Source organism: Phoenix dactylifera, unplaced genomic scaffold, assembly GCF_009389715.1.
Source record: "Phoenix dactylifera cultivar Barhee BC4 unplaced genomic scaffold, palm_55x_up_171113_PBpolish2nd_filt_p 000451F, whole genome shotgun sequence".
Taxonomy (NCBI): domain Eukaryota; kingdom Viridiplantae; phylum Streptophyta; class Magnoliopsida; order Arecales; family Arecaceae; genus Phoenix; species Phoenix dactylifera.
In genome coordinates, this window is record NW_024067882.1 from 298,413 (window position 1) to 312,490 (window position 14,078).

Consider the following 14,078-nt stretch of genomic DNA (forward strand, 5'->3'; position numbering starts at 1 on the left):
TAATCTGAAGAAATTTGTACTAGTTACGAGATATCTGGAGATCAAGTTGCAGCAGTTTTCAAGAGGTAACATATACTATGCAGATGCATGGCCACTATAAGGGAGAATATGTGCTTTTGCCTGATTTTTATGCATCTATAGAGATAAATTTAAGATGTGGGAATACCTACATACGTAATTATTTGAAAAGTTGGATGTCGGTATTTTGCACAAAGTACAAACATACTTGATATAAATCACCCTTTCCAACCAACAGCTAGTGGGATGTGGGAGGCATTTTTTGCACCACATCCTAGCTCATGATGGCACCCGGGTGACATGTGCACGCCTAGCCACGTGGTGAGATGGCCAAGATAAACTATTATGAGTAGGTCGAATGGAGACCAATTGTCAGACTTGAGACCAATTAAGCATGATCATTGATTTAATAGAAGATACAAAATTTGGCTATTGTGACAAATATAAGTAGTTGAGTGCAGTTGATGTCAGTTGCCAGAACTATCTAGAGTAGCGGCTAGAAATAGGCTAACACCACTAGAAGTGGACAGTTATTACATCATTTGTCTTCTAGTATAAATAAGAGAATATAATATGAACAAAGATCCTTTAAGTTATTCATACTTTTGCATTTAAATTTCTTGCATTTAGTTTTCCAGTAGACTCTAATTTATGTTAGATGTATGCCCTAACATAGTTTTGTACTTGACTTTATTATTATTGAATAATAAATGGGCATCTTTTTATTCATATTATGTATGTATCTATGAATCGTCCAAGAAATTAATAAGATGATGATACATGTTCTCAGGAGTTGAGAATTTGAACCATGTGTCATTGGTGATTAATTTTTGAATGCTCCTGATCGATGGATCATCACGAGGACGGTGATTGATCCAATGAGATTAGTGCACAGATTGCTTTTTTTTTGGATAGACGAGTCTCGAGTCCACAGTGTAGGGACACTGAAGTGATAGTATAGGTGCTTGTTAGAGAACAAGAGTACTGAGCGTGACCAAAGCAAAAAGTCACTTGGATGTCTATCCACTTGTCAGTGACTTACTTGATGTTGTAGTAGTATGACTGGACCTTTGACCTGCAGTGCTTTAGCTATTCACAGTGAAGTTGCTGTAGTTTGACTGCACATATACATGGTCTCTAGCCATATGAGTCCTTGTGGTGTAGATTGGCTGCAGTAGGTTTACTGTAGGAGTAGGGTATGCACCTACATGGAATCTATCGATCTTGGTAGAAAAGGAGTGATCTTATGTAATTTATAAGACTGAGTTCGTAAGACCTTGGCCAGAGCAATATGTGAAGTGGAAAAGGAGTTTTCCACTCTTGAACTAAAGTCGAATAAATCTTGACATACGACAGACGAAGGGGTTTGACGAGTTATCCATGACCTCCATCTTGTAGGGATCTACGATAGTAGGACTGTATCATACAATAACTACACCTAGAGGTTCATTCATTTCATTCTACTGGGTTGCCACTACATGCTGCTAGGTTTCACTGGTGGATGGTGAGACTCACAGGAATTATTTTGATGGTTAATGATCCTTAGTAAGATGAGTTGGAATTGTTCCAACCCATTGAAAGGAGTTTTCAATGTTGTTGTAATAGAGATCATAATATATCTCACTACCAGACAGAATAGAACCTATGTGGTTACACACATTAGAGGTATGACCGATCCGATGGTTAATCAATTGGTTTAATCCACTAAGAGTTAGTGAGTTGAAGAAGGAATAATTGCAATTGGATTGCAATTTGATTGAATCAGTTGGACTTAATTAATTGGGTTTGATCTTATTAGATAAGGTTCAAGAATCCTACTTGGAGTAGGACTCAAATTATTAGAGTCCTACTTGAAGTTGGATTTCTAAAGTCCTAACTGGATTATGACTAAAATTATATAAGTCCTAATTGGATTAGGACTCCTAGAGTCCTAATTAATTTTGATCTAATAGATAAAGATGACTCCTAATTTGATTAGGATTGAAGAGTTCAATTGAGTCATGATCTGCTGAGTGATTGTTGATCCCCTATTTGATTTTGATGAGCCCAAAACACTTGAGTATATTTGATATTGTACTAATGAATTCAAGTGAGTGTTTCAGGTAAAATACTTTTAAATTTGAAAGAATGCCTTAGAAAATGGTTCAAGAAATTTAAGTTGAGTTTTACTCATGTTTGGAACCATTAAAGCATTTGCCTTGCACGCGAGTCGAATCCTACAATTCTCGAGTCGACCCTGGCACAAGATTACTATCTCGCACTTCCTCGAGTCGACTCCCAGATGAGGCGAGCCGACTCTTACAGGAGAAACAGAGATCTGATTTTCAAGTGTAAAGCGCGAGTCGACTCCAACTGTTCGCGTGACGACTCTTACAGAAAAGTCAGAGAGCAAGTTTTTAAGACACAATACTTGAGTCAACTCTAACTGTTCACAAGCCGACTCTTATAGAAAAAAACAGAGAACGAATTTTTAAGCTACAGTGCGTGAGTCGACTCCTAAAAATTTCGAGCCATCTCCCGCAAATTGAAGCTGCAAAGTAATTTCTTCGGGACAATGCCCGAGTCGACTCCAACTATTCACGAGTCGACTCCTACAGAAAAAGGCCGAGAGCAATTTTGCACAGACCAGAATGCGAGCCGACTCCGGAATTGCTCGAGCCATCTCCTGAAAAATAGCTGATAGTTCACATTTGAAGATGTCGTGGATGAGTCGACTCCCGATTCCTTCGAGTAGGATCGACAGAGAGCCTATGTGTAAAAGTCCGAATTCGAGTCGACTCCAGATTTTCATGAGGCGTTTCTTGTTTCAGCCGAGCCGACTCTAAGACGGGCGAGTCGACTCCGATCCCAATGGATACTTTGTCAGGACGCGCAGTTTTGTGAGAATGGCTCTTTTCTCCTCTCTAACGGCTAGTTTTCGAGGAGATAAGTTATAAAAGGTGGTTCTAAGTATTAACAACAGTGAGAGAGAAAATCCATTGAGAGCATTCAAATCTATCAACCACCAATGAAGAGTTAGAGCCATTCAAAGCGAAAAGAGGAGTTATTGCATCCCAAGCAATTTCAGAGCACTCCTCACATTAAAGGCTCATTGAAGTGATCCTCAACTACTAGCGCATTCAAGAGAGGATTCAGTAAAGGAGAAGCAAAGTCTTCCATCGGCAAAATCTGTTTGAGGGCTTTCTCCTTTACATTTTGTTTATATTGCTATATCTGCTTATCTAGAAGCTTGTAATCTTTAAACTTTATATCTCTGTTATTTGTTACTTGATTCAATCAGGAGATTGAATCAAAAGGTTAAGATTTGTTGGTGAGCCCGCAAACCCAACTGGGTTGTTTATGAGCCGGAAAAACAAACGAAGAGGTTTTAGTTGGTGATCCAGGAAAAACCGATTAGGTTCGTTGTGATTCTATGAAAACAACAAGTTGGGTTGTGAGCTTGTAAAACAACCAGGCTGTAATCTTAAGATTATAGTGAACTCCCAAAAAAAGCTTGGGGAGTGGACGTAGGAGCAAGGGTTGGCTCCAAACCACGATAAAAACTTTATGTTTGTATTGTGATCTATCTTGCTTTACTTCTTTACTGCTTTCTTATAGATTACTCAATTACATTTGCTTAAAATCAAGAAAGCTTTCATTAACCACATTAGATAAAATTTAAAGAATCCAATTTTAATTAGAACCCAATTCACTCCCCTCCTCTTGGGTTGTCTTCTGGGCAACATGATCTAATTGGGTTCTAATTAGATTAGAACTCTTATGGATAGAGATTCAGCCACCTAATCCTTTCTGGAAAAGAATTAGTGCACATAAGAGGAGGGGGGTGCGCCCCTCCTTTCATTTTTCTTTTGTGCAGCACAAGAGGAGGGGCATACACCCCTCCTTATGAGGGTTAGACGTGTGAGCTCCTAATTTTTAGGAGCTCCACACACCTAGGGCTTCCATGATAAAAGGAAAACAAAAGGGGGCCGGCCCCCTGGGTCCTTGTTTTTCTTTGTAGCGTGCGGCCTCCATCCCTCTCCCCTTTCCTTCTTCCATCCGCAAGCAAAGAAGAGAAAAGATGAAGGGCAGCTTCCTCCTCTCCCCGTCTCCCTCTTCTTCCTCTTGAGATCAATCAAAGAGTTAATTGTTCAAGAGAGGATTTCAGCTATCAAAAGCTATCTCTACAAAGGAGCTAGCACCCCAGGGAGATTCAAAAGTTTGAATTGGTTCTCTTCCTCGTGTGGATATCCGTAGAGACCGGACGTATGTGCGGCTTCAAGCGAGCCTTTCAACATTACTACGATCATCAGATTGCGGTGAACATCTACCCGCACAAGGTGAAGATCTGATCTTTCTTATCTAATGCAATTAATCCTAATCTATCTACCAACGGTTTTAAAATATGTTCATGCGATGAACGGATCCGTGCATGCTTCTTCCGTTGCGGATCTAATTTTCTGCGGCATGCATAGTTTCCCAAAAATTTATCCATAGGAGTAGCAATAAAATACATTATAGCCTTGACTACACTCTCTCTTTTCTCTTCCACACAGGTGGTTCAATGATAGTAAAAGTCTTTGAAGGTTTAGATACTTGGACCCATGCTGCTCTCGTCATCATTCTTTCATCATCCCCTTTCAACTAATTCGATATTGGTGGCACACTCATGTATAATTGAGCAATCAAGATTGTTACCCCCTCATCCATCCTTCTCTCTCTCCCAATGGTCGAAAGAGAAGGTGTAAATACTTGCAAAACCTAAAATCATTGGAAACTTCTAAATTAAGCATCATTTCATGTCCCCCTTGTAATCAGTCATGGAAATGTTTGGTGGTGGTCTAATCTCTTATGATAGTGTAGGGTTTGGATTTGTCCTTCAATCTTGTTCCAGCACAACTTCTGATGCATCCATGACATCTTCTATCTTTGATGGTTTTGACACCCCTTATTTCAATATTTTGGGACACTCGATCATAGAAGTTGACATTTTAGTCTCAAGGTCAGGAGACTATAGGGTTAAGCATTTTTTGATTTTGGCCTCCATTAATTCCTATTATGTACTAATAGTTGATGGGATCCACATGCTCAACTCAATTTAGTGGATTTATCTTTTAGGTAAGAAAGGAATATTTATTAATTCTCTAAAACTATATGCATCATTAACTACAACAAAGTATTCTTTTTCCACAAGTTCAGATGAAAATACTCCAACATATTGACAAAAAATATATTGCAAAAGTAATTCTAAAATAACACATTTTTATCATTCAAATATGATGTGTATTTGATGAGTCATGATTCTATAGTCATCAGGAGTGGACTTTCATTGCAGAGATCCTCAAGATAAACATTTGTTGGTTAGTTTAAGCCCTTGGATGCAAAATTGCAGTCCATCTTATTGCTAAAGCACTCACTAGTAGAGAGACCTTCTCACCACCCTTGTCATTGATTATATTATTATTAAGTGTGATGGCTGGATGTTAGTCTCCCTTTTAAGCTATTGGTGGTCTAGTAGTCCATGGTTTTTTCTATAATATTGCAAGATAATTACCATCTAAAAGAAAAGTATGAGGAAGTCATCTTCCAACATGCTTTTCAAGAGTGAATTTGGTTGTTGACATAATAGCAAATAATGGAAGATATGGCGGATGTCATGTAAGGAAAAACATGTACCCTATAAAATATATTTTGTCCTCCATTTTGATATACCTAGGGCACAACAAGACATATATGTAATAGGCTGGTATTTGGTCACCCGCTTTTTTTTATTTTTTTTTATATTCTTCAGAAAACCTTCTATAATTATAGTACATATTTGACATTAATTCTTTGTTTGTTTCATAATTAGAGTACATGTTTAATATTAACCTTCTGTTTGGTACGAAGGAAGGACTGGAGAAGGGATGGATTGAAGGAAGGATGGATAGAAAAGAAAAAATGGATAAGGAAGAGGATGGATGGGAACGATTCTCTCCTTAGTTTGGTATATATAAAAGGAATAAAAGCGATGATGGATGATATTTGTATGATAGTTTTACTAAACTACCTTTTGAAAAGAAAGATTTGGCATGAGTCACTTATCTTTTATCGAAAAGAATTAGTGAGAGGTAATTTTATCAATGTAGAAATCCGCCCCTCATATCTCCATCAAATCCTTTCTTGTATCCTCCTTATTTGAGAGGATGCAAATTCATGGGCCAGGTTGGATAGGCAATCCCTCCTTTTTATCCATCCTTTCTAAGATTTTTTGAATGAAACAGTGGATGGGGCCATCCATTCTTCCAACCCCATCTATCCTCCCTCTCATGACCCCAACCAAATATGGGGTAATTGGTGTACACATTTCTATTATTGCTTCCATCTAGCGATCACAATTTGGATATATTAAGCATATCGAGAAAGATTTGGATATATCAAGAAATTTGGGATGCATTAAGAATAAGTTTCAAACCCCTTAAAGAGCAATGAATGTGTAACAAACTCAATGATATAATCATATTAATGTCTAAGATCCCATAGTAAGCAATATATTTGGTGCTAAATGGATATTGTGGGCATCTAATATAATTTAGTTAGCTAACTTGTCTTGAAAAAGAGGTTCAATAGAGAAGAAAGAAAATATTTATTATTCTCTACTAAGAACCAACCTAAAAATGGGTAAACATGGAAAATAAAACAAGCTTTTTCTATGAAGTTAAAAGCCTTTTGGTTAAAGTGACACGAGAAAACTTTGAAAAACTAACGCGACTCTTGGATGAAAATGAATCTTAATTATTACAATGGAAACTATAAGGGTACATCTCTAACCCACAAGATTCATTTTTTATCTCTAGTCCAAACACACGGTTCCACTTTATTTCTAGAATATCCTTTCAGTAGTTCTCAAAACATCAAGAATCGATCTAGGAGCGCTGGCTTTTACGTGCATTTGCATGTGGTTGACTCCAATGAGAGCTTAAAAAATGCTGGAAAGTTCTCTTTCTAGTATTGTAAGGATTATAGACTTAATCAATGAGTAATAAGCTCTATATTATTCTTTGACACTGGAGCATTTAAGGTTCATCTACTAGATGAGTGAGTTTGAATCCCACATATAGTTTTCAACCCAAGTTCAACATCTCTTTGGCATCATTCTTATTAGAAAATAGACCTTATATTTGTTTATCAAATGAGAGAATAGCTTGTATTATCAATAGCATCATTTTTAAGGTTTATATTGCCAATGACACTTAAATGGCTCGATCAATAAAACCGCACAACCACTATTTCTGGTGGATGCTATTGGCACTTGATTTCTCCTAATGGAGAGGAACTACCTCAAGTTATTGCATCCATTTGTTCCTAGCCAATGCCATATAAATTTAAATATGATTATAAATTTCTATATTAAGAATGAAATAAAGATGTCACATGAATCTCAAAAGGTTCCATGCATGGTACATGTGATCATTAATTTCACTTGGCATTGAAATTGTTAGAAGAGGAAAGCACATGGAATTATTAGATAATATGAATGGAGACAAAAAGATAAAACAGAAGCACAACTTTTCCTAAGAAAAAGGTTAAACATAAATGCAGCGTAGGATATGAAAATAAATAGTTTGTTCATGCATTCCACATTCTTCTTTGTAACACGAGAAAGCAATGTACCTTACCCTAGTCTTATTACAGTTTTAAATAGTTTTTTGAACTATAAAACAACTACTTGAACTTTGAAAAGTAAAAGATGATAGAAGCAAACAAAACCTAAAGGCACCGCTTACAACATGTCCAAGGGAACACGTACCCATGATAATACATCCACTTAACAACATTGATTAGAGAAAAACAAAAGAAAGAGGGGAAAAAAAGAGAGGAAAGATGTGCAGAAGATCAAGACCATTCTACTATCCATCTACTTAATCTAGGAACCCTGTCATCTTGAGAACAACGTTCCTCATTTTAGTGAGATCTCTCCCTTTAAGGGTCCTTCCAACACCTTCAAGCATAGAGAATGATGGTAGTATGTTTCTCGCGACTCTTCTCATCATCAATTCATGAGGAGGAACCTTCTCTTCCTCCTCTTCCTCGCAATATACACCATGATTCCAAGGAGAGCCGTTCTTTCCATGGATATGAGGCCACTCGGGAATTTTGATAGGAGCTGAATTCAACTTCTGACGAGTTCCACTTTCTCCCTTAGTACAGGCATTGGACCTAAGGATCATTCTAGGGGAAGAGGTGCTAAACCTGGAGGTTGAAGCCAAAGAACAAACGTTGGCCAGTTCAAACTTTGGGGCACTTTCCTCTCCGAGCATGTCCCATACCTCTCCTTCTTCAAATTCTTCATCATGAATTTTTCCATCTTTCCAATAGCCACCTGCCATATATATGCAACAATAATAAGATGAATAAAGGAAGAAAAGAAAGTATTTCTTTGAATCTCTCGATTTTCTTCAAAATCCCAATGCTCACGACCTTGAGGTTATCTATCTCTAAGGTAATCATGAGGCCTCCAAATGGACCATTTTATAGCTATCCTGCAAGCCACAAAAGGACAGAGTAAGTTCATCGCAAAAGATAGACTGAGGGTATTTAGAGTAAAATGTTCCCTGCATCTTTTAGTAGGAAGATTTCCGTGGGTGGGGCTGATTTTTCTTTATCAGCCCACAGTAATGGGACATAGGGAATAGAAAAGGATTTCAAGCAAAACTAGTGGGATAGAAAACTTAACATGCTTTATTGAGTAGCACAAGATTGAGATTTGACAATCACGAGACCTAGGATGACATGGTGGGTTTCTCTCTATATTTAGCATGATCACTTTATATTGATATTTGTCTAGTATTAGTTCTTATTATCTATGCAAAAATTATTTTTATATTTTGAAAATTACAATGCTTCTAAAAAAGTCATATCTTTATAGTATATATAATTCTTCTTTGTCGTATTCGTTAACTAATAACGATTCCTGAGATCTAGCGAGTGTATAGGGTGTGCCAAATGTACATGCTACCGACATTCAACGACTTAGGAGCTGCACTTTAGTCCATGCCTAAGGTCGATAAGGATTTAGTCGACTTTAGGTTGACGACACCTGTAGGTGATGCAAATATTGCCCTAAACCAATACATCATTATTAAATACCTAATTGAAGTTTAAACTTAACAAAAGTGATGTACATTGGTCCAGGCCAGTCAACAAGATTCCAGATGAAACCAACATTAAAAAAAAGTACGGAAGAACTTAGATATGAGTTGGGCTTGGGTTGGATAATAAACTTTAAGCTTGAACGAAAATTGAACCGGGCTTGAGTCTAATAGCTGTGTTGGCATTTTTTTCTATCTCGTTTGGGCGAGCACCAAAAAACTTAGAGTCCCAGAAAACTACGTTAGATAGCAGAGAAAGGTACCATCTTCCACAACAACAAGGTTAGTGTGCAGGGCATGCCACCGGTATCTGACCGGTAGAAAAGGTGATGATGAGGATCGAAGAAAGGGTAGAGAGTAGCGTGGGTTCAGGTGCCTTAGCCTTCAAAGACTTTCGTCACCGTCTTATTACTATTCAAAAGTAGATAAGGAGGTGTAGCGCTAGGCTATATATACTAGGAAGCTAAGTTATACCTACTTCTAGGATAAAAGTTAAATTGAAGCTAAGATAAAATATAAAGATTCATTGGATTGATCGTCGAATAGTCCTTATTATAGAGTACAATCATATTATTTATACTCAAATAGAATAACTACCTACTCTGACAGCTATTATCAATATCTGGCTTCCACCTCTGGCAATTTCGGTAGTCGATGCCGATTATCTTTTCACTACTGTACAATCATCAATATTCATTAACTGTCAAACTGATATTCATATTTATCGGCTTATGATCTATCATTTACTTTCTTCAATCGATTTCATTGGCCCTTTTTTCCTTAATCGTTCCCTAGCAAGGTCTTCTATATTTAGGAATACCATTGAGACCGATTCATCCGGCCTTGTAGTTGATCAGTGCTGTCTTGATCATTCGGCTTGCTTATAACAGAACCTTCATTTTTTAACCTATTCCTTCTTAATTGGAATTTATCACGGCTGAACTCTATCAAACTTGTTAAGGGTCACGTGACTTTTATCTATATGACTTCCTCCAACTTGGTCTATGTGGTGCCACATATCACTACTTTCTAGATTGTTGAGATGTGGAGTAAACACTTAATGCAGTTTAGTCTCCTATTTGTATAGATATCTAAGTTCCAAAAAAATGGAGGAGACATAGTTGATTAGCTGAATGAAGATAGAATTAAGACTCTGATTTACTTATTTCTTAAACAATTGAAAAAATGGAGTTGGGAGACACCATTCACATGGGTTCTAGCTGGATGATGACTATAAGATGATGGCAACTTTCCATAGTTGTTGAAGTGAAGGCTCCATATTGACACCTAGGTTAATTTGTTGTTACATGTACTAGCTCTACAATGAGAATATGTCAAATTTGAAACTATATTGTCATGATTAATGATGTTTCTTCTATGCCAAAACTTCATACCAAGGTGTAGTCATTCTATATGAGTTTAACTAACAAGAGTAGTTGAAAATTTGTAGTTTGCTAGGCTGCTCACCAAAAAAGGCATGTGAAGAACCTTTGCTTATTTCACCAAGGTGAAAGGAAAGTAAGAATGCAAAATGATGCAAGTTGATTTTAGTGCATTTTTTAGATGATAACTATGAGGGCCGATTTGGAATTAAATTGAGCAGGCCTAGAGTAGCATCGGCCTAGACAACCAGCACTTGTTCCCTATTCAAGTTAAAGGAGGAGATAAAAGTTGGCTCCTCTCTGAACTCTATTAGAGGCTGAAAAACCCTAGACTCCATGACTATTTAATCCCCTAAACGCCTCCTCATGAATCATAGCCGACCACTCCCTCTCTCTTCTCTCTCTTTACCAGATTTTCTTCTCATGTCGCCACCACTGTTCTTGACAAAAATTGTGGCCCAATCTTTGCTAGAGCCAACGTTCCACTGCCTCCACTTTGTTGATTCTATATCTCCTTAATTGTCCCTATTATGAACCTTCACTGTTAGCCTGTCTCACTAATGATGTTCTTGATTTTCTTCATGACACCTTCCCCTATTTCGTGGTTGCATGATGCTGCCTTTATTTTAAAACAAAGGATCTCACTCCATTACTCTTTCTCTTCCCTCTACAGCCACCTATCTTTATTCTTTGCACCAACATCAGAGCCTTATTCACCGATGAGTGAGCCAAGGCTTCAACTTAAGGCCAAGCCACCACCCATCAGTTAATACCCCTTGTCGGCCCTATTTTTTCTATTTTTCTTTTCCTCCAATCATCTACTATGGCCAGTGCCTTTGCCTATCCTCCGATTGTCACCCATCACTGCCACCATCGAACCTCTGCCCTCTCTTCCTCCCCTTCTCTTGTTCTGTCCCCCTCTTGTTCTCTCCTATTCCCCTATTTTTTCTTTAAAAAAATAACCCCACCCACTCTCTCATGTGTCTCTATTTCTCTCTCATTTTCTCTCATTTCTCTTTCTCTTTTCTCACTTGTTTTTGGGCAAACCTAGTAAAGGGTTTCTTCCACTCTTTTTCTATCTATGTGTTGCCTTTGCTCTGATGGGACTAGTTTAACAATATGGCCGATCATTATCCAGATAGACCAATTCAGACTACTGGACATCACCACTTGGCTAGCCTTATCCTTCATCTATCTCTTCCTCACATTTTTCCATTGTTATCCTTGTTTTCTTTGTAAATCTCCACTAATTGATGGTCTTGGTTTTATGAAGGGGTACGATATCCAGACAATGAGAAGCTTAGCATGGAGCTTTATTTTACGCTTTAGTCCCTTAACTGAGGTAAAACTCTAATCTTCTTATATATTAATGTTGATGAATAGCATAGAGTAGGGGATGGAAAGGATTTTTGGATGATGAACTGAGCTTAGGGACGTGTTCCTAGGTTTGGGCTCTATTACCTAGAGATAAGGCCACTGATTTGCATATATGGGATCGCCATTCTTGGCCTAGAAGGATCTTAAGTTGTGGAATCCTGAGAGGGTCTTGCAATCAAATGGATATTCCATCTCTCTAAAAGTGAAGAAAAGTTGGATCAAAGGAGGTGTCCTTTAGAGTTCTGGAGGGGAGCCTAATATTTTTGAAGTAATTGTTTTAGGTAGTATACAACCCTGCTAAGAGAATTTTTGGATCCTATCAAATATTTAGATCAGTAAATTCCTCTATAATCCTAGTATTTTTCATGAATTCATGTAAACTTTTAGAAAATTTATTTCAAAACTTGTATATTGATCAGCATGCTTTATCCTAGTTTGAAGTAAATATCTTTAATTTAAAAGAATAATCGTTGTGAAATTATACCCTACACAGAGTTACTTATATAATATCTTGAATATAAATATTATTATGCTTGATTTTCCTTGCATAAGATTTGATTTCAAAATATGGATCAAGCATGTAATGAGTTATTTGAGCATAATCATGGGTATGATGATTGATTTGCACAATGGAAATGTTTGAAATAAGATGTTAAACCCTATTTGGAAAATGCATGGACATTTGAAAGAGATATGCTCACTATATTAGTAAGAAAAGCAATTTTGTAGTGGATTTAATGGTTATTCTCTATTAAGTATGATATAGGGCTAGCCAACACGACTGATCATTAGCCACACATATTCAAAAACTAATTTCTTTGGGCCTAGCCAGTCGAGCTAACATGTTTAGAGTTAGTTTTTTTGAGCCTAACTAATTAGGGCTAATCACTAGTATATGCATCTCCTGCATGACCCAAGTCAGTTGCACTAGTACCATGTTCAATATTTGTTGGTGTTCTATCTCTATCAAGGCATGCATGATCTGATCTATAGCTATAGTATTAACTCCATTTCCTGCATCCAAAAGAAGGCATCCTTGGCCTTGCATAAGACCTCCAAGCTATCCACCTCTTCTTGGACCTACAAAAATTGTGGAGCTCCCACCCTCCTATAAAAAAGTTCCTTCACAGCTTATCAATTCTATTAATAATCCATGAGGATGACAAGGAGAAGAGAGATAATACAATGCGAGTTAGATAAGACTACATTAGTAAGAGTGAGTCTACCTCTACTAGAAAGTAAACTGCTTTTTGTCTAGAAAGTTTGCACTCCTATCTGTTAAGAATAGAAAAGCAATCCTCTTTATGAGTCTGGAGATGATAGCCATCTGCAAAACTTGCACATTAGAGGATAACAACTCTCCTCTTTATGCAAACATTAGGCCTCCAATGAAGACCAAATTATTTCATAGAAAAGCTACCAAACTTCCATCATAAAAATTTTCGTTTGATTAGATTATAACCAAGAAAAACTAGATTGGATTTACAAAAATTTACACTTCAATATTTACTAAGTAACAAATATAGGACATCTGTTCAATCCTACTAGTATAAAAAAAAAAAAATTGATTGTTGATTTCCTTCATGTCCACTCAATTTTCTTTAGTTTACATTTCATAAAAAGAGAGAGTTTGGAAAATTAAACAAACAAAGCAGGCTTTGTTGATCTTCAAATGCAACAATATTTTTGCTACATTTCCAAAGGACCAACCTAACAACCTCGGAAACATTTAACTACAGATATGGTAAATAGATCATCAAACACATTTTTCTCTAAAACCTCTTGCAAAGGCCTTAATTTTGGTATAAAAAATGATATGATTTTAGTTGGCCAAAAATAGAACGATAGAGGTTATATTTTGTTGTTGTAACATTGTAGTCAAATGAAAGGTAGATGATAGATATGTGAGATTAAGATATGGAAGTAATTTTACAGCTTTGTTTATGTGAAGGATAATCTTTTTGGCTATTTTCAGTCAGGGGTGGAATGGCTTTGCCAAAGGACACATTTGTGATTGGATGCCACCTTTGTCAATGTCACCTTTGTCATGCCATCTATTTGAGGAAAAAAGAAAAATGATGATATCCAATTTACAATATATAACATTATAATTAAATACTCATAAATGTGTTGATGAATAATCCACAATAGCTTGAGTAATAAATGCCACATATGGCAAAACATATCTATA